The sequence below is a fragment of the Gambusia affinis genome, linkage group LG24 (assembly GCF_019740435.1).
Source record: "Gambusia affinis linkage group LG24, SWU_Gaff_1.0, whole genome shotgun sequence".
Taxonomy (NCBI): domain Eukaryota; kingdom Metazoa; phylum Chordata; class Actinopteri; order Cyprinodontiformes; family Poeciliidae; genus Gambusia; species Gambusia affinis.
In genome coordinates, this window is record NC_057891.1 from 5,926,309 (window position 1) to 5,951,340 (window position 25,032).

Here is a 25,032-nt window from a genome sequence, read left to right on the forward strand (position 1 = left end):
CAGACTTTAACGATAGGGTTTTCAAAAGCGATTTATTGTTGATGTACTGGGGCTATGTCTTGAGAGAACTTTGGAGAACTTCTCCTAAGCTCACCACGTTGCCAATGTCTTAGATGCTAGCCCTTGCCAACAAGTCATAGTTGCTTTGGATTTAATGCTTTACAGCAAATCAAGAGGTCTAAATTCAGAAATAGAAGCCCTAGCACTACAGAAAATTTTGGTGGTTTCAGGAAGAGAGGGTATAAAAACAATAATATAAACTCTCAGGGCATGTTACACCACACACCAGGGTACAGCCACATTTTCTTGCAGCTCATTTTTCTTGCCGCACTGACAGTGAGAGACATTAGCGTTTGAGGCATGCACATCTTGTCAGGCTTGGAAGATTTTCAAATCACATTTAGGCTTCAAAACAACAATGTTGAGAAAACATCTCATGATAAATGCATACTAGTGCACTAATGTGTACACCAAGAAGAAAACATTGGACCCTTGCCAAGTGATTGAACCTCACAGCCCATTGGAAGTTCTTGTGACTTGAAAGTACTTGTGGCAAAAACCGGTATTTTTCCTTCATATTCTGAAAGCTGTCACAAAAGTCTATGAAAACCCCCTGACTGACAGTTCAAGCACTAAAGTTCTGCCTGTTACTGAGTTCCCTTTCCACAGTTAGACAACCACCTGCTGGATGTGAAAGAAAACAGAACACCTACCATCCCAAAAAAGTCTAAACTTTTTTTAAAGAATCATCTCACATTAGCAAGAATTGACTCAACGATGCTGTAGCGATCACAGTTGGAAAATGACAAACATGTCTAAGAAAGATTAAGAGGTTGCAAATTACAGATACAATATTTGTAAGTTATTTTGAGTACCGGATGGTAAATGCTTTTGTTTGACTCTGTAAATGTCTGGAAGAAGAAAGAAGACTTTAGTGATTACATTTAGTAGAAATTTCTAGGCTTCGATTTGTTTGACGTAACTTCCTCCCCTCCATTCTCAAGTAGCGCTGAATTAGTTGCACCACAACATTTCTGAACATGGAATTACATTATTTTACTGGAAGTGGTGTGTGGGATCTTCTTGGTAAATCAACACCTGAATGACTTACCAGGAAATCCAAATTATTGCTGTGAGAAGGGAAAAAGAGTGATAAGGGCTTTAGATGCATTTTGTTTTTGAAAGACTTGATAAGGCACAACGTCTTAAAATAAGTTTCTACATATTCTGTAAAATATGGGATAAACACCGGATTAAAGTGACACATTTAGTAATCATATGCAGCTGACTGACGGCTTGCAGCAAAGGGTGGGAGAATATCTAAATAACATTTGAATAACATTTGTGATGAATATGTATTTTTTTGCTGTATTACTTTCACTAGAAAATATGTATATTTTATTTAATACAATGCATTTGGAAACTTTGAGGATGTAACTTAGTCTGTGCCTTCTTTTACGTTCATCGTGTTAAGAAAGTAACGTGGAAAAAACCCACAGCAAGAATGATGAACATAGACTCACCCATTACTTTATTATGTCGAACTAAGTAGTACAGTGTTGAACTTCTTCTTTTCTTCAGGACATGAGTTTGGATTTTTGGCATATATTGATCAAGATGTCAAAAATGTGATCTTGTCTCGTTGTTCTTATTTTAACAGTTTTTTTCCTTACATTTTTCTTTTCCCAACACATTTGCTTTAAACTATTTATTTATTTATTTTTGCCTTTATAGATCATTGTCTGAAAACCCTGAGTGATTATTGTGCGATAATTCCCGTAGATCAGGGGTGCCCAAAGTGGGTCAGGGAAACCAGGGAGAGAACTAAAACATGAGGGATGTCGGCCCTCGAGGACCCACTTTGGGCACCCCTGCCCTAGATCAACAGTTTCTGAAACACGCAGCCCCATCTGGCAGAATGTCTTCCACATTCTGTTGGCCAGTTCTGTATGCCATCACCACCACTTCCAGTTGCCTTTCTATTTGTCTGACCATGTAATTGAATGGGGTATACATAATAAAGTGACTGTAAATATCTGGATTTGAGGACTTCTGGTGCAGCGGTATGGAATATGTCCAATTAATAAATGGCAGAAAAAGAGACGCCGCAGTCCAAGAAATGCAAAACTGTTACAGCAGCATGTCATGTTGACGATTATTTGTCCTCAAAAATCCAAGACCGAGCTCAGACGTCTGGAATAATTTGTAGCAGCTACCAGGCCTTAGCAGAATACATCCCCAAAGCTGGCATATTTGTAATTTGGAAGGACAAACTGTGGAGAAAAAACACTAAAGTTAATCTCTTGCAAATGCCTTGAGTCACGAGTAAACCGAATCTATATTTAGTGGGAGAATTTTAATTCCAGGCACTGCTGTGATGTCACATTATCGATTTTTTTTTTTTTTTTTTTGTAATATATATTTTTTTATCTGTATTTCAGAGCAGACAAAGCTTCCAGAGCTATTATTAGTTTGTTTATTTATTTGCTGAAGCCTTTTTGGTTTAGTTCTTTGCTCCCTTCATGATTGAAATAAAAAAAAGAGGAGAAAAATGATACGGAGGATGAGTGAAGGAGGTGATGAGACTTGGAAAAAGACAGTTGTGCAGGAACGCACATGATAGGGACGCGCATACACACAGATACACACATATGCACACGCATGCACACACGTCTACCATCATCCTAATTAGTTACGACAGGGAAGAAGCCAAGGCAAACACAGCCATGGCGACTTTCACTGTGGTGCACTGCTGGCAATGTGCCCTATTTACGCATTTAACACACAAAGGCATACACACACACACACACACACGCACACACAGGAGTGAGCAGTTTCACATGCTTTTGCAACCATGGATAAAGAACACGCATGCACACATTTACACAGGAAGGGAGGAATAAAAATAATAAATCAACCGACATGGCTGCTAGTGTTATCACCGACGGTGATTCAGCTCCGTGGATGGCAGCACATGTGCAGAAACGGAGATAAAACACAAACGGAGCTCCTCTTGCTTCGCTCCCCTTTCTTCTCAGTGAACTCATGCAGACACACACACACGCGCGCACACACGTGCTGGAGCCGCACCAAGTCCCGGGGCACAGTCATCTGAATCTTTTAATTGGATGTGTGTTTTGACAGGCTAATCTCAAGAACAGGACACTGTCCATCCGGCAGAGTCGTTTTTTTCCCCTTGCATTTTGCAAGAAATGCATCTTTTAATGATCTCAGTGACAAATTAATTTTGGGGTTGTTATGTGTTTGTTTGTGTGAGTCACAGTTCTGCAGAGAGGAGTGCCTGCATGTGCAGAGATCAGAGGCCGTCTCAAGTGTTTTGTCTGCGAAGCCAGCAGGATGGAGGGGGGGTGTTAGTTGAAGAGTTTTATTCTGAAAGAGACAGCATAACTAAAAACGAAAAGATTCGACAACATTCAGGTGAACAGTTTGTAAATAAGAATGACCATCCCATCCCTCCGACCAATTAACATCCTTAACGTCGATATCTTCATCATACATTCCCCTTCTTCTCAAAGATTTGATGTGTAAATTGAACGAGTTAACATTGAAATGCAGGCTCACGGAGAGAAGCAGGAAAATGGAGAGCAAACGATTTTACTCTTACTCAAACAGCCAAAAACGACGGGCGCAGACGTAAAAGGTGGCCAACAAATCCAGGATCCAATATATCTGATCTTAACAAGGCTGGAACAAGATTTAAAATTGCGACTAAATATAGAGGTAAGAGTGCAAAATGCAATAGAATCTAAGAAGCCTATATTTCCAAATGAGGCTCAGTTGCAGGCAAATAAACAAATCACATCTTCTTATATGATTTAGTTACTAATGCTTAAGAAAACATACATGCTAAGAAATTGCATGTTACTAATTAATGAAATTATTAGTACTTTCCAGCTGGATATTAATAAGACGTTTGCCATAAGCAGTTATGTAAAAATCTGCTTTAATTTTCAGTGCTATTATTAGCATGCCAACACTTTCACCAAGTTAAAATGGTTTGAAAGAGTAAATGTAGCCATCCTAATGTAGGACTTTTGCTCACACTTTCTTCAAACCATAACCACGTGTACAAAAAGCTCACTTAATAGAAAGAGGTACTTGAAATTAGCTTATTTTTTGCAGTGTGGATGAGCCAGGAGATGCATTCAGATGATGTGCTGCCAGCGACTAATGTGGTCGTAATTCTGCGACACCATACTGGAACGAAACTGCTTTACGATTAAGTCACGGCCAGGTCGACGGCTCTCTCAAACTTTCTCACAGTTGTGCAGCTAATAAGTAATCAAAATGGAGATTTTGTGAAATGACCCAAACTTGCTTGCATTCCATTAAAATAAAATTACTGAGAATATAAAAGAGAGAGAGAGAGAGGGGGGATAAGAAAAAAGGAAACAGAATCCGTATCTAAACCACAGCCAAGGTGAACAATCTAAATCTGAGGCGCTGTGACTCTCACACAATTTATTTCCTGGCATCGGCTGCAGACTTTGAACTCGAGCACATCTGAAAGCATTCATGTAGAAAGTGAAGGCAATAAGGCTTTGTCAGGCTGGCAGATATGATCCTCCGTCCTGCCTGATGTAACATCGGAATAGCAAGTTAACGTCCCTGCACTGCATTTAGCTGCTAATATAAAAGGCTTCATAGAGACTCTGCTCCGACCATGAAACCCTGTGACAATCGCGCCGAGCAAACTGCAAGCTAGAGCTAAAAGCACTCACCTGGATGCTTGAAACCGGACATATGAGGCAATTTTTTTTTTTTTTTTTGGGGGGGAGGTTCTCTTGGCCTCGTTTTGATGCGAAGCATGTCTTCCCTTCTCTGCATGCATAAACATATTTGCATATGACTTGCTGAGTTACTTGTTTTTTTTACCTTCAAGCAAGAAAAGAGCAGAATTTTAAAAAGCTCCAATCCATTTGCAATGGAAGTTTGAATCAGGATGTGGTAATTAAATCAAACCTCAGCAGCGGTTCATTTGCAACTATAAAAAAATGAGTTGATAATATCACTTTATTTTATTATTAAGTAGATTTGGGATTCAGTTTGATTTTGAGCTTATGACTGATTGACTTTTTTTGTCGAATTTAGGGGAAAGTTCACTTGAACACAAATGAAACGTGCCACCAAGCAACCATTGGTTGAGCAGGTAACCAATCAGAACACTAGGCCTTACAGGAAGACACTCTTAAGGAGGCAAAAGCTTAATAAATTATATTTTATGGAGAAAATACCTAAAGTCATACACTATGTTTTATTGACGACACAAAGATTTTTAGTTAAGAAAAAAGGTGCAAACCTTTGATTTTAGGATAATTGTGTTCTTGCAGGTGTGATGAAGAAAATGGCTAAAATGTGAATGTTAATTGGAAGTGACAGAGAAGCTGATGATCCTATTAGGCAGGGAATGCTGTAAAAGGGAGAAATGAAATGATTGAATCCCAGGAGGATTATGCAATTCAATTTAGCTTATTTATATGGAGTAAATTCTCAATATGTCATCTTGAGGCACATGACACAAAAGCAAGAGAAATCAATTCAATCATGCAGACAAATTCCAAGTCAATTTCATGCAGTCCTGGTTATCAAACATTGCAGAAAAAAATTAATTTATTAATTATAATTTGTCTTAGAAAGGGAGAAGGCTGCAGAACTTTAAAGTCAATAACAATAAATACGTAAAACTAGTACAGCATTAAATAAACATACATCAAATTTTGTGCAACGAAGCAATATGAACGTGCAGAAGAAAACACAAACCTCAAATGGGCAATTTCTGATTCTAATTGTTTAGAAAAGTTTTCAATCAACAACTTTATGAACTAGATTTTTCCAGAATTTTTTTCCCGATTTGTTGGAGGGTTGTTACCTGGACAGGGGAAGTTCAGATGGTCGTAGGGTGGATAAATGTAAGTGAACAAGTTTTATCCGCGTTTCCATTACAAATGAGAGTAAAACTTCGTCAATATTCCGCAGATGTTCTCAGGTGTTTATTGTAGTGATGTTTCATTTAACTGACTAATCAGAGAAGACAAAAATATCACGCTGTGAAGAACAAGAGCTGCTATGGCAAAGCACAAAGTGGTACAAAAACATGCACATGTAGCATTCTCTGCTTTTGTGCAGCTCGTTTCTCGTAAACGCTTGTCCAGAATTTAGAAAATGGAGCACTAAATAATCAAGCAATCAAGAGTGTGAAAGAGTAATCCATTTCTCTTCAGAAACAGAATGTCTGCCTGAGCAGATGAGATCAGCCAAGGTTGCTGTTTCTTCCTAAGCGTGGGCCGACTTGACTGACACACTTAAAAAAATAAAAACTGCACTATAGCCTTTGGTTTCTCTGCTTTCGATTTGCATTTCAGGTCTTTGTGTCAATTCGACAAGAATTTTTTTGTACTTTTTTCCCCCTCATTTGAAAGCTGCTGCTTCACATCTTATCCGACGGCCCTTGGTGTTATTACGGAATGCAGCGCACACCCCCAGACAAATAAAAGAGAAAAGTGAAAGTGAGAGAGTGAAAGAGGGCACTGGGAAAGAAAGAGAGAGAGGGGAAAAAAAAACAAAAAACTTCCTCACAAATTACTGTGCAAGCTTTCATGACATTGGAAGGAGGGAGTTATTTGTTTCACTTTCCCCTTTTGGAGCCAAGAGAGGAGAATAGAATGAGTGAGAGCGGGAGATAAGGGACCAACTGTAGGGGAGGAGATGATCTCCGCACGGCGACAGCAAATAAAAGAAAAGGGAGATTTGGATGCGGATTTCGCCCTCTGCTTTCTGCGTTGGGCTAATTCAGAAAGCTTCGCTCTGTTTCCAGAGAATGAACTGACATTTTCTCCTCGCGGGCCTTTTGTGGCGCTGTCACTCATTGGTGCCGCACGTTGTGACTTAGCAATCACAAGAGTCAATATTGAAAAGATCACAATGCAAAGTTGTGCAAAAGAAGGATTTGATGCTGGTAAACAAACCAAACAAAAAGAAAAATCTGACGCCAAATTGTGTAGATAAATTTTTTTAAAGCAACAGTATTTATTTTTCCAGGAACACAGTGCCCTTTTATAACACTATCAGGGAAATATGTTCCCTTCAGTTCTGCTAAATGTCATATATATCAAATATGTGTAAAAAGAAATTTAACTTTGTATTTTAACACTGTAAAATTGGGCTTCTGTCTCTTTAAAAACTGAAAGATCCACCTTCAGAAAGTCATCCCAATGTTACTCCTCTGTTAACTCTTTAACATTTTTACCAGTGTTGCACTGAGAAGCAGCTCCTATAATGAGCAGAGCAGATGTTCCACTATGTGTTGCTAATTGCTGCTGGCTAGTCTGGTGGAACTGAGTCAGGGGGAACTGAGTCAGGGTAGGCCTGCACAGCAAGGCAGAATCTCAGAAACACCAGCATTTAATAGGCAGTGCTAGGTCCACCCAGGCATTTTGCATAACTTAATGGTCGCCACAGAGACTAAAGGATTTCCCAAACATACATGTAAGAATCAAAGCAACACTTCATAGATGCTTTTGTTGAGGGAATAGCATTCTAACATGATGTAAATCTCCATAAAGTGGATTTTATGTAATGCCGCCCCTTTAAATTAAAACAATCAACTCTGATTTGATGTGATGGTTCATTCAGAAATGAATTATTCTAAGCCATTTACTAGGAATGCAAGTCACAAAGAAGTTAGGCCACTTTCTTTGTGCTGTGAAATTTCATTTTCATTATGGTCTCCATGGCTGTTAATCATGGAGAAAGCCCTCTTACATTTCTAATCTTTTGTCAGCCATGCCTGGATTTGCGCTGCTCTCTACTGGAGCTGTTATACCCACAGATTGTCTTCACAAGCACCCTGTTTTCCTTCGCTCGCCCTTTATCTAAAACTCCCAGGCCCTTCGCAAGTTGCCAACTGATGTCCAACCTGCAGGAAAAAAATAAAAGAAGAAAACCCAACAACCTGCAAGGATAATTGTAATCTCACAGCAGGTGGAGCGACAGCAGTTTTATCTGGCTGGATATTGTGCAATTAGCTCCGAGTAAAGTTCAGCATTTTGCCGATTCCTCTCGGGCCTCCTGAACGAAGGGGTCGGCGGGAGACGAAGACGCCTCGGTTCTGTTCGTTTTAGAGCACGCTATGATTTTTAATTATGCGACAGAAGGAGTCTTTTATTGAGCTTACATGGCTTCCCGCTGTCACCTGTCCTCTGTAATTGTCTGTGCTGAGGGGAGTTGGAGGCGAATGTAATTACAGTGAGATCAATAGTCGCGCATCGACGATGACACAGTGGCAATTCAGACTATATGCAGATTGATTCATTTTGTGGATGTTGTTTGGTTTAATTTAATGGAAGGGCACAAGCTTCTGGCATATTTCCCCCCCCCCCTCCCATTTGGAGAACAAGACTATAAAGACAATTATATGGGCAAGTCTAATTGTCTAAGAACTATATGGACTGATTAAGAGCAAATAACAGCAGCCTTCCAGGTAATTTTGGAGGAATGTGGTATACTTACAGCGTCAGTTAATTTTATGACTTTTAAGGTTTCGCCAACATGACCTAACTAATGCGCTGAAGCCGAGAAATGTTACAGTCGGAACACGTTTTATCAGCAAAATGGTCGTTAAGCTAAAATTAAAGGGTGCATCCACACAATAATAATCATTTACACGACTGCCGACGACATGCTTTTGATGGGCTGTAAGAAAATGTGCTGTGACTTTTTCAGCAAATATCCACTTTAGGGAATGGTCATTTTTAATGAACCAGCGTTTTATTTCTCTTAAGATTAAAAGTAAATATAAGGGTTTTTTTTTGCTTTTTTTTTTTTTTAAAGCAGAAAGATTCAAAGATATTGACAAGAAAAACTGATCCAAAAATATGTTACTGGAACTTTTAGTGCAAATATTGCAGGGACATTTTGGAAAAAAAAAAAAAGAAGAAGAATACGCATTTATTATATCTGTATCTGTATAATTAACTAGCTTTAATTTAATGATTATCAAAATATCTTGCCGCATGTTGTAAACCCCTAAACCAGAGAAAAACCTAAATGTGAACTATTGTTGTCAAGCAATATAACAATAATGTTTACTTTTTTTTTTATTAATATACTGACTTAGTCACCCTGTTTTCAGCCTTCATGTCACATTCATGCAAACTCCAACCTGTCTTTAAACTCTTAAACGGATATCTGTATCTCATACACAATACTCAACCTTACATCATAAAACTCTACTATAAACACTGAGAAAGTGCCACTGCTTTCAGTTTTTGGGGATTTTTATGTGAAGCCCATAATTCAGTAACATTGCAAATCACCTTTAGAAGTCATAGCTTGAAATTTTCATTTTGGGATAACTCTATTAAAGCGTTTCAATCAAGTTAAGGTTTGCTAAATCCTAATTCTTGTATTTGATTTTGTTTTTAGTGGTGTTGTTGTTCCATGTTTGGTCCAACTCAGGCCAGAGTTCAGCTGCAGACAGCAAATATGGTGCTCCACATCAAGGCCGTACATGTCTGATGCTCCTTAAACATCCATGGGACTTGAAATAGTTTGACAATGAGCTGACCTTCCCAAATCGATGAGCAGAAGCAAGAGTTTCTTTAAGAAAATGCTGATATCTTTTCTCCTTGGCACACTTTCAGACTTGCTTAATCAATCCGCTTGATCAATAGGATCTTGCTGCAACGTTCCCTCCTAAGTTCTAGGTAAGAAGCAAGGGTTTGCTGAGTTTATGTGGAATCCTTAATGTTTCTTTGTGTACTGGAAATTAGATATAAAAGATAGTAGCCTGCAGTACAGAAGGGATGATTTCATGTTGCCACTGCAGTTGAAATATCATGTACGTTCTCTGTAGATATACATTTTTTTCACTCCAACAATCTTACCAGTTATTAATGGTGATGGCGTTACAAAGTGAGAGATCATACAGAGGACTAAGTGTGAATTGATAAAGTAAATTCAGTACTTGTGCCTTTTTATTTAGAATTTCTTAATTCCTAATTTTTTATCTTTACAGCAATCTTACATGCTAAACTGGTTCTCTGTATGAAGCTCCTTTGGGTTATGTAATTACTAAACATCACTTCTTTCCTGTAAAAAATCAGTCAAGACTAAGTAGAGATTACACACACCTCGCCGTTACTGAACAATGTATTCTCAGGAAAAATGCAGTAATGTGCAATTTTGAACTACATAATGACAGGAAGAGGGTTTTATGTTCTCCAAAGTGTTGTAATGTCCTTGGTCTATGACAACTCATCACCCTGTGATATGCTCATCGTTCTGTGGATAAAATCTAAAAGGTTTTCATCTGCTCTGTGCAACTACACAGATGTGTGTGTGTGTGTGTGTACAACTTAGTACTGAGGTCATTTAAATAAGTTTTCATTGTCAAAGTTCAAGTTGAAATATTGAGATAATGTCAAACAGATTTAAAAAAAGTCAAAATTTCATTTCATGACAACTCCAAATAGTGAGGATCAAAAAAAAAAAATGCTGTCACTTATTTTGAAATGTTGTATTGTCTTTGACCTTACTTTGACTTTTTGTCTTGGCCTGTTGACGTTAACCTTGAGAAGAGCAACATCTTTTTTTTTTTCTTTTTCTCCAAGTTGCTATAACACAGTGCCACGGTGTGTTTATTATCCATAGGCGGTTTTACGTTGGCTTTGTTTATTTCTCCAGTATACTTAATCTTTTTGGTCTGAACATATTTCACTGTAGTAACATCTAACAAAGTTGGATATAAAAAATAACCTCCTGTTAAAATTTTCAGTAAATATACATGTTCCAACATCCCTGAATTTTGTCTCAAGCTAATAATTTTGGTCGATCTTCCTATGAACCGTGCCATTGCTACTAATATGGCGTACACACAAGTCAACCACAAAACATAAGCAAATCCTGTCGTGTTGTACCTTCATTTATACTTGTATGTATATCCTGAAGATGTCTTGGATATTCTGAAAAAAGTCTGCCTAAAGCAGACAGGCAGCTTTGAGGAAATGTTCAGGACTTCATAGGTGGATCATTATCATACGTTTGGTGTTTCCACTCGCTTTCATCATTTCCCATGGAGTTGGCATGAAAGAGAATATTTGATGGATCGAGCATCGACTTGGAGCATTATAGATAACATATAAAGGCACCTACCAAAAACTTTTGAGTGCAAATTAACTGCTGAAATACTGAGGTCTCCCTCGTGTGACATAGTGCTCAGTGCTTGTCAGTTTTTTTTTTTCTCTTTTGTTTTGTTTTTCACACTGTAGGAGTGTACTCAGACTTCTAAAATAAAATGGCACCCTGGAAAAAAAATGACAAAGAAGGAGTTCGTTGAGTGGCTGAGTCATCTAGTGTTGACAACAGGATAGTTGTGAGGGATAAGAAAGGAGCAAGCCACGAGCTGTGAAGCAGACATGTTGGAGGAGTCTCAGAATAAGAAATATATAAAAATATCTTACGTGGCAACAGGTATCTGCAAGGTTTACACCCTTGAAGGAAAGGTTGAAATACAGCCTCGAAAAGATCTCATATGCTTTCACTTTCTTTTACTTTTTGTGACATTCCCTGTCAAATGTTCATGTCTTTTATTTGGTTTTTAGATTATAGACCATCACTGCAAATAACTGGAGTCAAGGGAGACGGATACATTATCCTTTATTTGAGTAGTTAATAAGAAATAAAGAGTTGAATCTGTTTGTTCTCAGCATCCATGAATTAAACCATTTTCTAAGAGATCTCTTTTCTTTTTGCTCTTAAGGGGACATTTTTATTTTTATGGATGAAATAGTCTTAAACTTGTAATTTATAGAACCACAAATATCCAGCAGCTCTAACAGGAAAGCACAGTTGGATGACCCGCCGCCAGAGATTAACAGAGCAAGTGCTGTGAAAGAAGAGATCTACCTCCCAGTTTTCTTGACCAAAAAAATCAACCCCTCGAAAACTAAGAAAACAGTGTTCCGATGTTTAACAAAATTGTTAGACTTTATTTTTTGGATCTACAGTGATTTATAGACCCTCTTCCAAAGATGACTTGTAAGATCTACTTGAGAGAGTTTGTTACTCAGTTCACAGCCAAGGTATTCATTACTGAACCCACCTGAATCCATGCAGCGTTAAATTGGCAGGAGCCCATCTGCTCACTTTGTCCATCTCAATGACATTCAAGAGCTGGGAGCCGTTGAAATGTGCATCACAAAAAGGTACAACATATGATGAATGGAGTAATATTAGCCAGGGTGGAGCAGTGTTTGGTCAAAACAAGGAGCATGATTTCATTAGAGGTTTTAAAATGCCCCCGGTGAGACATTGTGAGTGAGATCCATTAAAAGGGCATTCAAACTGGAGAAGGGGAAAGTTGTCTCTAAAAGATTTATGACTTAGACATGGAGGGATTTTATGAAAACTGATGTGAAACCATTATGTGAAATGCGTGCCACTAATTGCACCTATGCCTGAGGAGAAGAAAAGATGTTCTTACTCTAAATCGTGGCCAAGGAAGGGAGCTGAGATAATACAAATAATAGACTGCTATCCCAAAAAAGTCAACTTAAAAGATCACAAACCTTTATATTTCCAGTCAGTGTTGCATTAATTTTCACCAAGATCACATATTGAGGACAGAAGAAGAGTTTCTCCAGCAATTCTCAAAGAGGTTGGACTTTGTGCTGGTTGATCCATGTGTGAAGATGATATCTAATGCTCCCTGAACTACTCTTTCACAATTTGGGTCCAATGTGTGCTAGCATTGATGTTTTGGAATATGGCGGTACTACCCAGAATTAAAAAAAAAGACATTCCAATCTGATATTTTGGTATATTCATGTACTCAGTTTACTCTGTCTTTTGTCATCATTGTTTGTTTAACACTAGAACTACCAGAGAAGGGTCATTTGACATTTCTACCTTTGGAACCCAGAGAGGGGTCAAATGACCTGAAGGATTCTAATTAGCATCCTAAAAGGAGGTGTGAACAGGCGCTTTTGTTCTGTAAATAAGGCCATTACTGGCGCACCAAAGGAAGAGGGAAAGCTTAACTCCCAACTAACTGTCTAGTTAGTTCTATTCAGTATATTGTATTTTATAATATAAAGATTATATTTATTATATTTAGCTTAGTTTTATTTTAGCAAAAAAGCACAATGAATTAATTTTAATATTTTAAATGGAGAATTAGAAATTTTACAGCCAGGTACAGCTGTGAGCAATGACCAGAAGTATTTGTGTCTAAGTCAAGAGGACTGAAATTCCAGCATGAGAAATATACAAAAGAACAACTGTTATTTGTTTAAATGTTTTTATTTTTGTCATTAAAAACAATACAAAAAATACAAGAAATAAAACAATTCCACACATATTTACATTAGGCACAGTGGGGGGCTGTGTGTGTGTGAGTGGCATGTCCTTGTGTGACTGGCATTTCAGCACTCACTCAGCAGTCTGTCTGCACTGTCGGAACATACCTGGCACTGCCAGGGTATGACCCTGGTGCATTTGCCACATGTGTATTTGTAGCATTCAACGCATCTCACAGTTGTACCATTGTTCCTGCATCGATGGTTGACCTGACACTTCGCTCTTTTGCCTAAGCTGGGTGTGGAAGCTTGTTGCCGAAGCAGTTTCTCCTTGTGTGCCTTCTTCCCACTCACATGAGAGTTACCCAACTCTTTGCAAGCTCAACCAGGAAGTCCACCCGTCTCTTCTGCACCCCAATGCATGCCTAATAAAGCACATGTGCATTCAGTGCTGCCATGTCAATCATGTTATAGAACACTGCAACTGGGCATCTCCGTGTTCCTGCACGCACGCTGTACTCCCGCACCATTTGGTCCATCACATCCACACCGCACTATGTTTTGTTGTATTGTGTGACCGTGTTTGGCTTCCTTTTGGTGGTATCCTCAGTCTCAACCACGCTGTGCATGCTGCTGAGAACGTAAACAGCCTTCTTCCATTTGGGCACATACACTGTCAGCGTGGCACCAGTGGTTGAAAACACCTGAGTGGTGAATTCAGTGCGATCCATCTGTCTAGCGGATTGAGGAATTTCCCGGCGTCTCTTGTTGACTTTGCCGAGGATAGTGGTTTTCCAGCTAAGCAGTCGTTGTGCAAGTGACAGTGATGTAAAGAAATTGTCCGTGGTTACAGTTCTGCCCTTGTCCATGAACGGTTCCATCAGCCTCATCACTACAGTCTCGGACAGTCTCCCTGCTGGGACGACTGGGGTCCTTGCCAAGATATGGGAAGACATTACAGATGTACTTTGATTTCAAGTCGCAAGCCACCCAAAACTTGATGCCAAACTTGTCCGGTTTTGTTGCAATGTATTGCAGAAAACATCAGCGAGTCTTTGATGGAAAAAGCTGTTCATCAATAGTGATGTGTCGACCAGGGTTGTAGGATGCGATGCAGTTAGTGACAAACGATCCCCAAACATCGGAGATTGCAACAAACTTATCGGTCTCCGCTCGCTCACTGCGTGTAAACATGTCATGAAAGCGTAGGTGTCGCATAATGTCTTGGAAGCGTTTTTGGGCCATAGTTGCAATGATCCTTGGGTTTGCCAGGTTTGCTGACCAGCTGTCACATAGTGATGGAACCTTGGTCACCCCCCGCAAGATAATGACTGAAATAAATGCCATTAGTTCCGGGAGATCCATGAACCAATCCAGCTGCTCCGTGTGACGTGCATGTTGAGTAGTCCATTCTTGAATGCTACGAAGCATGTCAAGAGTGATAAAACAGAGGAAGCTCTGAAGGCGACTCCAGATACTTCGTCTGGCCTTAGCGCTTGGCTCTCCATCTGTGGCGTACGGTTCTATTGGAGTGAAATGGAGATATGTCCCCACTTGTTCACACTGTGCCATTTTTCATGGTCTCTGACAGCTCACTCCTCAAACAAGCTCTCTTTTTTTGGTAGAGGGAGAGTCTCCTCATCTGCAAGATAAACAATTTCAAATTAACCTTTTGATTGGTTCTAAATAAAAAATAGTCAGGAAAATAAAATAGGTAGGTTGAGAAATCTAACCTGAAGACAGCTCAGAGTCCGAATCCAGTTGAAAGTCTATGTCTTCTCCATCTGAATCACAATCTGCTCAGAATCAGTTCCAATGCCTTCTGAGTGGTGAACCTCTTCTGCATTTTGTTTCTTGTGAACTAAATAGGTGAAGCAGTCACCTATTTATCCTCCACAGCACAAAAGGCTGCATGCAAATTTGCATGTGCAAAGTCTCCCAGATCTCTTTTGCTTACACTTTTTGCATGATTTTTTTGAGGTGGATCAACAAAATTAATTTGGTTAGTTTATTTCTAAACTGTCATTTTAAACCCATCCATCCATCCATCCATCCATTTTCTTACACCCTTCGTCCCTAATGGGGTCAGGAGGGTTGCTGGTTTCTCTCCAGCTGCGTTCCGGGCGATAGGCGGGGTTCATCCTGGACAGGTCGCCAGTCTGTCACAGGGCAACACAGAGACATACAAGACAAACAACCATTCACACACACACTCACACCTAGGGAGAATTTAGAGAGACCAATTAACCTGACAGTCATGTTTTTGGACTGTGGGAGGAAGCCAGAGAACCCGGAGAGAACCCACCATGCACAGGGAGAACATGCAAACTCCATGCAGAAAGACCCTGGGCCAGGAATCAAACCCAGGACCTTCTTGCTGCAAGGCAACAGCTCTACCAATTGCGCCACTGTGCAGCCCCATTTTAAATCCACTTAGCTTTATTTAAAAGAAAAACATTACTAATTTCTTTTAGAAAAACCTTTGCATATTTCTTGAAACAGATTGTATGTTTTGCAAACTATATGTACATTTGGCAAAATGACCTGGACCCAATGCAAAATGACCTAATGCAGCACAACATCATGAATCAGCTGCAAAAGGTCACATCTCTCCAAAAACACTTCATGTATGCTTCAAAACTACCCAACCCTCTCTGAAGAGCATTACCAACAGGAAAGTCTACTGTAGAGCTGCCTCCATCATAGATCGCACCCACCCCCACATGGACTATTCACACTCCTACCTTCTGGCCTGACCTCCCTCCCTCCTGATTCCTCAGGCAATGGCCATATTTACATTTGAAGAGGGGATGCTAATTTGAGCCATCAGAGTCGTCAGTTTGGACTCAGGGTCTTTTGACCCTCTTTCGGGACTTCTAGGAGGAGGTTGAAATCCCTGGTAGTTCTAGTGTTAACCATATTACACAGACATTCAAACAGACAAGAAATGTTAAAACGTGTAAAAAATGTCCAAGGCATGAGCATTGCAATATACCCAACATATTACAACACAGAGAGATCACTTTTCTGCACCGATGATATGCTTACTGAAGTATGCTAAATGTTTTAAGTAGTTCTTTTGTCAGCTAATACTTATTTGACCATTTAGCGCAGTCACTGGTTGCGTATGCAGCGGTTAACTTATATGTCCAGAAAAATTAAGTCAATCTTAAGTTTGACTTGTAAAATAGGATTTCAGGTATGTCACCATTCATAGCAGGTTATGAAATGGATTATAAATTGCTATATTTCCAAATTAAGAAATTCCTTTGCTAAATTCTAACACATTAGTTTTAGAATATCGGTGTTAAAAGATTGCTAAGCAGGACTTTGAACCTCTCATGCATTTTGGTGCTGCTTTGCTTTGTTTTTCAGCGTCCGCCGGGCCGTAATCACAGTAATCACACCGCTCTTGTCTCAAGTGGAGAGAGAAACGACACGCCGATGATGGAGGGAGCAACAGAGGTGGGAATCTAGGGGCTCCACCTCCGCTCCAGCCCACCCCCAACACTCAAACGCAGGTATTTGTGTGAAGTGTAACCCTAACCCTAGCAGCATTATCTCATCACATTAGACTGCTGCCTTTTGGGGTGGACCGTTGACTAGAGCTTGAGAAATGTTAACCCTTCTGTGTAGTGATACTAAGATTGGTTGAAATGAATAAATCTTAGAGATTTTTTTTTTATTATTATTTTTGTAAAAAAAAAAAAAGAAGACATATCAGTATAAATGTATATATTCTTTGTGAGTATAATGTGTTAGGCCCAAGGAACGTCCATATTCAGCCATTTTGAGTATGTAACAAAAGTCATAGCATAAAAACCAAATGTGCACAGAAAATATTTGGGAAGTAAATATATATAATATTGAAATTGGCAGTTTAAAATTGTGTTTTGACCCTTTAGAAAAGTCAGACCCAAAAAAATCAAACCTTTTTATTAACCTTTAAAAAATATATTTCATTATCTTCTCTTGAATTTTTCAGCCTTGCTTGCAGTTTTCATTTAAACAAACAGGACAATAACAATGGTCAAGGTTACAAAAGCACTGAATTTTTTTTTTTAATTCACAGACAGTGTTTTTTTTTAGTTTGTGTCATCTATTGAATCTTTTAAAAGTGATTTCAAAAGGAAAAAAACAAAGTTTTATACAGGTTAAAGGTCAACCTGAGGTGTGCATGTTCTTGGAAATCTTTAATCCAGTCAACCATTGCTTCTATTCCTCTTCTTGCAGATAGGATAAAAACAACCAACAGAAAATCAACATAAGCTGCTCAAATGTCAAAATATATTTTGTTTCAGAAAATAACATTAAATATGGTACCGCTTGTTTTGCCTAAGTGCAAATTCTTCCTTCTGCCAATGTAGGTCACTAACTTTCATTGCAAATACATCTATTCTCTGATCTTTATCTCTGTGGGAGTCTTTGCTCCCAGCTTTCTTGCTTCAGTTGTATACATTTCCCATATTTCTTTTTCTATTCCTCTTTCATGCTTGTTTGAAACAGTTTCAACTTCTGACTGATGAGAATCAGCCGTAACATTTACCACGAGGTCAAAAATCTGGAAACACTGCAGAGAAGCTGTTTTCCAAGTAATGACAAATAAAGTGGAGGGCCTCAGTTCAGGTGATTTGTGAAATCAACTCATTCTTAATTCAGCTACATATGTATTTATCTTTTGGGGACATTTTGCTGCTGTTGTTGCTTTAACACATTTATTTTATTTGACCTTTTATTAATATAGATTATTTTCTTGAGTAGAATCGATTCCTTTTTGTATTCTTCTTTAAATTCAAAAGCTTACATTTTCTTAATATTTGGGTTTCTGTATGGGTTTCCGTCCGCAAGGTTCTCTGGAATTGCATGATTAGTGCAGTAACTGGGATAAAATTACACACACGCAAACGTATTTATTGTAATCGAGTTAGATTAAAAAAAAAATCTAATTTGGACTTAAAAATATTAACCAAAATTGCATGACAGAATTCAATACTCAGTCATCTAGTTGTTAAACAGTGTGCTGATTGCACCTCACAGTGCATATATTATGGCTTCATCATTGTTCATGCTTTCAAAACATGACTCATCTCTTTGGCCGGCTCTAAGCAAACACAGGCGATCTAATTTGACCAGCAGGCTTACCATTGTGACACACAGTGACAGTCTCTCCAGGTCTCCTTTTGCTCTACCAACAAGCTGCCATCTCCTATATATATAAAAAAAAAGAAAAAAAACATTAGTCATCGCCTATATGGCGGACAAATAGAAACATCGTACTGTCAGTCAGCTGAAGCCCACACAGGAGCGAGACATTTTCAAGTAGCAGCCATGTGTTCATAAAGAAAAGGAGAGAATAGACAGTTAAGTAGAATATTCATCTCTCCATAGAGGGACGTCTTCTTTAAAATTGATGGGACTTGAAGTTTTTTATTTGTTTCCTACACAAAGTTGCTCTGTTATCTCTTGTTTGCTATATTACAGTTGGTTCTTTTACCACTGAATCCAACATTGTACTTCGCTTCTCTTTAGGTTGACTGCAATTTCAGTAAATTCTTAAAGGTAAAGCAGAGTTGTTTAAAAAATTCACAGCGTAAGTCATTGTAGAGTTCTGAAAATGTCTGAAAACCAGGGCTGATCTCTCATTACCACAGCACAGAAATGGATAGCCAAACTTTTGCATGCCAGTCTGCCATTAATATAAGTAAACTCTCCCTCTGTGCTGGAGAATCCAGTTAAAGCATTATATTTGCAAATCCACCAGCAAACATCGTCTTTCATTATAAACATAACCTTTGGAAAAAAAAAAGGGAGGGAAAAAAAAAATCATTCAGCTTGCTTGGATATGGTCGGAGCTTATCCGCAAAGCTTTTTAAAAAGCCTCTCATTTTTTTTTTACCTTTTTGCAACCAAAAAACTGTCAGATTTTCCATTTGCGTATGAAGACTCCGATCGAGTCGACGCTCCATGCCAGAATTACCCGTATTTCTCCTCACTGCATGTGTGTGTGTGTGTATGTGCGCCTAGCTCCGGTTGCTATGGTTATGCCTTTCTCCGGCTCGGTCTGCAGGCGGATAAATAATGCACACTAATGCTGGCTCGGTGACAGCACTGCAGCAAGCTGTTGCTCAACTCGGCTCTGCCCTGGAAACGCTCGCTAATACGGAGGTAAATATGTTAATGCATGCGTTGGGCACCGCCGCGGTGCGAACGCGCACACAGACGGCTGTGAGCATTCTTACAGAGACGGTGGGCAGCTGGAGGTGATCTGTATCAGCCGCGGTATCGATTGACCAAAAGCCTAAAGGATCTGCCCGTCTGTCAGGCATGTTCCAGGAGAATGAGACATCAACGCTTGTTTTGACACAGGCCTGTTTAACAAAGCAGTTGAATGAGCTGTGATGGACTAGTGTCAATACCTTCCTCCCTGTAGGGTGTATTTAAACTTTTCTATCAGTGTTTGCCTCTTTTAAAGGCTGGCTGACATGGGTGATTTGATGGCAAGTGATGCTGTTCTGTTTATTTCTGCGCATGTGGTCCAGGGGTGAATAAAGTCTGGGTTCCCTTTGTGCTGTCACTCATCAAGCATTGACGATATTGTTCATTTGCATGCTTTTCTTTAGTCTACGGAGGGAGGGAGATCAACAAAACACCTCTTTATCTCGGAAAATAAACAACCATCAATCTCTGAGTCAATGTTTTTAGTGCATTCCAAAAGTCTTGCAACCCGTTCAACCTTGAACGTTTCCATATTTTGTCATGTTACGTCCATAAATGTTACTGATGGCCAAAGTGACGTTAAGTGGAAGTAATAGGATTTCAATGTAGCTTTGGAGGTCGAATATAGTTGAACCAGATGCTGACATACATAAATAAAAGAGAGATATACCTTTAAAGGAAAATGTGTCTAAAACCTCTTGTTTTAGGCAAGTACAATTTCCAAAGTCACAATAATGAGAAAAATAATATGTTGGGGATATGTTTAATGTCTTCAATATCAAAAGTGTACATGCAGAATGATTACTGTCTCAATATAGAGCGAAGGAATGTCATGGGTATGTCATGGATTGACATTTTAGGGTTTTTAAGGTTTACACATTAGAAACCTTCACAATGCCGTGTAACGTTGTTGTGTGCGCACCTTAGATAAGTACCTGTGTGATTTAAACAATTTTATATGCGAGTGTGTCCTAACTTTTTACATGTCAACTTTGAAAAACGCTTTATGTTAATGAGATTTGTAATAATTCTTAAAAATTCTGTTAAATGTCCATATTAACAGTTATCTTATGGAGTCAAACAGTTTAATAGGATGTCCAAATTTTTTAACATGAACTTGTATCAGTTAGAAATCGGTGGCAAGACTGATTATGGACATATTTTTCCATGGCACATCTGTGACATTTTCCTTCCAATGGTGTAGTATTTATTTATTTTTTTAAGAAAAATACATTGCTTGTGGTTGAAACCTGCATTGACTTCTAGTAGGCAAAGGGCAGCCCCTGAGAACAACACTATTATGTTAAATAACATCTTTGAACCAATTCATTTATTACAATTCATTTATTACATATGTAGCTCATCTTTTTATGACAGTGATGACGAAGAAGTGATAGAAAATGTACAAGACAAGAGATAAAGGAAGATGCTAAAGAGACATGACAAGATGGAGAGCTTTTTATGTTCTTTACTGAATGCTTGGGTGACTCATCGTTCATAAAACCATCTTGATCTATGGAGGGAAAAAAAGGGTTTATCCAGCAAAAAACATAGCGCTGCCATTTTTATGGCGCATCACTTCTGCCAAAGAGTGAGCTGAATTGCGATGGCTCAGATTGGGAGAAAACAGCAGCTTTCCGCCTGAATCGTAACAATTCAATCATGTAACCAAAATGCCCCCCCCAAAAAAAGAAGAAATAAAAGCAACTGACAATTCAATGGCATCATAAACCTTCCCAGGTTGATGGGCAATGACAATTGCTCCTTAAGAATTATTGGTAATGCCTTTACGTCTCAGCATTACATTAATCAATGCAAAAATGCTAAAAAATATCATCTTTATATAGATGGCCAGAATTGCTAGTAGTCCATTATTGAACTTTTTTACACATATTTTTTTAAATATATAACAAAAAATCTATTTATGTTATACCTTAAATACAAAAATGGAAATTTTATTTTAACTAAAACTGTCCGTAAAAGTACATTGTCCTAATATGTGGTTCAAAATATGCAACAATCCCATTTAGTTTTCTGGACACAAAGTTAGAAGAAATCAATAATAGCGCCTTGCATTTTGGACTTTCCTAATATTCTAGGCAAATACACACAAGCCAAGCCAAGCATGGCGGGGGAAGAAGAAAAATACCCTGAAGAAGGCAATAACAGTTGAGAGAGCACATACGGGTTGGTTCATGAGAAAGAAAGGAAAATAGAAAAGTGCAATAAGGCATGACCACCTTCTCTTCAGCATCTGCTGTTGCCAGTCGAACTAAATCAAATCCCACCTGCAAACATCATTTGAAAATGAGGAGTACAACGGTAAAGAAAGAACATTGGATAGACTAACAGGCTTCACACGCCTGCCTGTGAAAAAAGACCCACAGAATTCAGTAGTTGAGCTTGAAGTCCAATAAAAAGTCAGAATTAGAAATAAAAAGAAATTACCCATCTATTAAATGCTGCGTTAAAAACTCATTTGTTTTGTTTAGTTGGTACTTCTTTGCTATCAAAGCAATTTTTATGTCTTCTATAATTGGAAGTGATTTTAAGTAGGTAAGCAGACTGTTTCAGAGAAGAAGCTTTCTACCTAATAACATTAATGTCTTTAACACTGGGCTTAATTAAAATGGCCTATTGATTAATGAAAAGGTGCAAGACATAAGCGTGTTTATAGTTTATACAGTTGGGTTAATTCGAGATGTAACTCAACAAAATGATTCCCAGATGTCCCAATGTAAACGGTTGAATCCCTGTTTCTGTTCGTAGCTTATTAATCTTTTTAGTCGTTGATTTTTGGTCATTCAGGACACAATGAAGAGGCCAGTTTAGTTTATCTTTTTGGTTGTTGATACGTCTGTGTGAATGGCTAATTTTAACCATTCAGATCAGCATTGAGGTAAAGGAAAATCTCATAGCACCATTCTCTCTCTTGAATGGATGAACATAGTCCATTGACGCTGTTCCCTGGTGATCGTGACAACCTTTTTGAAATGACTGGATGAGACCCAATTTTCTTATGTTTGTTTGTTTTTGGGAGGATTTTAATCATCTTGACTCTTAATCCACTGCCGTTCATGCTTAAACTTCCATCCATCCATATGACGGTGATCCTCTGGCCTTTTCTTGAACACCTCAAGCTGGTTGACATTTGTGGTTCAGAGTGATGCGTGTCACCAAATATTTGTTGGATTATCATGCTGTGAACTTTGTTGACCCCTTGACTTTTTTTATGTGTATAAAATTGTGTCAAAAAAAAAATCACAACTTTGTATATTTATAAAGAATTATTTGATTTAAGGTTTGGAGATATGCAACCAGTACTGGAGTAAATCTTCACACAATCACATACTAGTGGTGCTCAGTAAATTAGAATAAATAAAAAAAAATGAAATTTTGCTATGACCCATGACAAAAATGCAAATGAGGACACTTGCGCCACATTGAGGGTGTTTATTCTTACGTTGCTTTTCATGATTGCAATCATGTCAAAAGGCTGAGAGTCTCTTATTCACACTCACTTGTTCTGTCCTCCTACTCTCCCTATTTTTTGCTATGTTTTTCAGATTACAGCTGCATAAAGAAAATGAGAGCAAAACAGACAAAATGGAAGACATTACCAAGCATTCATTGTTTTCTGTGATTTAGTCCAATCAAACCCACTTTTACTCAAGTGAAGATCTAGTAGTAATCTCATTTTGTAATTTTTTTCAATCCTCATTTTATCATCTGGACCATAAGCCCTATTGGTAAATGACTAACACCTTTAGAAAACAACAAGAATACATGAAAACAGTACATTTTGTGACAAAAAGCACATAATGCTTTAATATAATTCCTTATTATACTCTTTAAGTTTAACAATGCCACACCAATGATGAATTTGACAAGGAAAAGAGAAAGTTGGAAAGAGAATTGAATAAATGTTTCTCTCGCAGAGATATTGCTCATTTTTCTCCCTTTTTTATTATAATGGATAAAAGAGAAATTTGACAAGTTCCAGAGTATTTGATAAAATTTTTGATGCTGTGTGTAAAAAGCCTTTAAAAATTCTGTGTTTAGCTTTAGCTGTTTAATTGTCCTCTATAGCAACATCACAGTGCAGGATAAGTGTGCTTAAAGAGACCCAGGTTTGTATTGAAGAGGTTTGTACTTGAGCCCAAATTAGTTATAAACACATTAAGATTAGCTTAGACAAATCAGCCGCTTTTGTATGTGTTCAAACAAAACGTTTGTAATGCAAAGCAGACATGAGGACGGAACTGTTATTTGGAGAAAACAGCGTTTAATTTACTTGTTGAATAAGAAATCAAAAACCTTTTTGATAAAAATTTTTTAAAAAACACAGTGATTTTTCTCTTCTTTATGCCATCTTTGGGAATCTGTAATTCAAAGATTCCTTCTGCAGAATTATGAGTAAACCAGAGTCTAGGATTTTTCCAGGGTCTAGACACAAATGTTAAAATGTAATTCTTGGTGATTAATCATCTCCCTTGTGGAAGTGCAAAGATATTTCAACGTTTTCTCTCTCAGTTTATGGTTGTACTTCTGTAACTCTGGTTCTGGCTCAATAAATGTCTAAGTTCAAGTTGTTTAAATTAGAGCTGTTTAATTTTTATTTTTATTTTTATTTTCTGCCTTTATTTCTTCTGGGTCTTCAGTTGTTCTACAAACATCCAGCTTTTGCACATCCAAGTAAATTGACTTCAATGTTTAGATTTGCGCTTCCAAATGTTTTGGCTGTACGCGGAAAGCAATCCTACACTCTGAGATTTCTCAAAATTATCCTTCAGTTCTGTTTGTTAAATCTGCAGACCTTGTTGAACAGATTCTAACATTTTTGTTTTGTCCACAAATCAGATAACATTATTCATTTTGGGTTTAGCAATAATCTCCGAAATACTGCATGCAAAGACGATATTTTTAAAGTCACAATTTGTTGAGTTTCTTTGTCAGGTAATCACAACTGATGAATAAATATTTGATGTGTTGAGATGTAGCATTAAATCAGATATGAAAAACTGTAGAACCAATATTGGAAAAAAGGTTTCCTTTGCTCCTCATTCCTCCTGCCTATTTGCAGTCACCACATCTCTGGTTTCCCCATTAAACAGCTGAGCACATTTCAGATTGAAACACAAAACCATGTTTAATATGCTCGCAGCATTTTTAACAGATGTCCCGTTGCCTAATGTGAGGTAACTTCACCAGAGGCGTTTGTACTCAAATTGGAAATCTGACAAGATACACTACATTGCTCTTGAACCAGTCTCCCATGCGAAATGCAAATAAGGCCACACAAACATCTCAAAAATAATGCAGCTTAATAGAAGTAAAACATTGTCTCCTGTGACTTTGTAATAAGATTCAGTCTAAAGTGGATGTGATTTGTTTGAAATAAGAATGCACAAGTGAAACTAAGATAAAAATGGTACTTGTGTGAATTTAAAGACACATTTTTTTAAAGAAGGAAATAATTTTGACCTTTAGCATAGCTAAT

The 25,032-nt window shown here is 38.1% G+C and overlaps 1 protein-coding gene across 1 annotated transcript in view; it reads left to right on the forward strand.

The window, feature by feature from the left end:
* The window catches only part of LOC122827021 (SLIT and NTRK-like protein 1), a 108,432-nt gene extending 84,498 nt beyond the window's left edge, over nt 1-23,934 (forward strand). Inside the window, exons 4-5 of the transcript XR_006369919.1 lie at nt 16,692-16,837; nt 23,099-23,934. The gene's annotated coding sequence lies outside the window, so the exon portion shown is untranslated. The remainder of the gene's footprint in view (nt 1-16,691; nt 16,838-23,098) is intronic.
* Nucleotides 23,935-25,032: the final 1,098 nt, after the last annotated feature.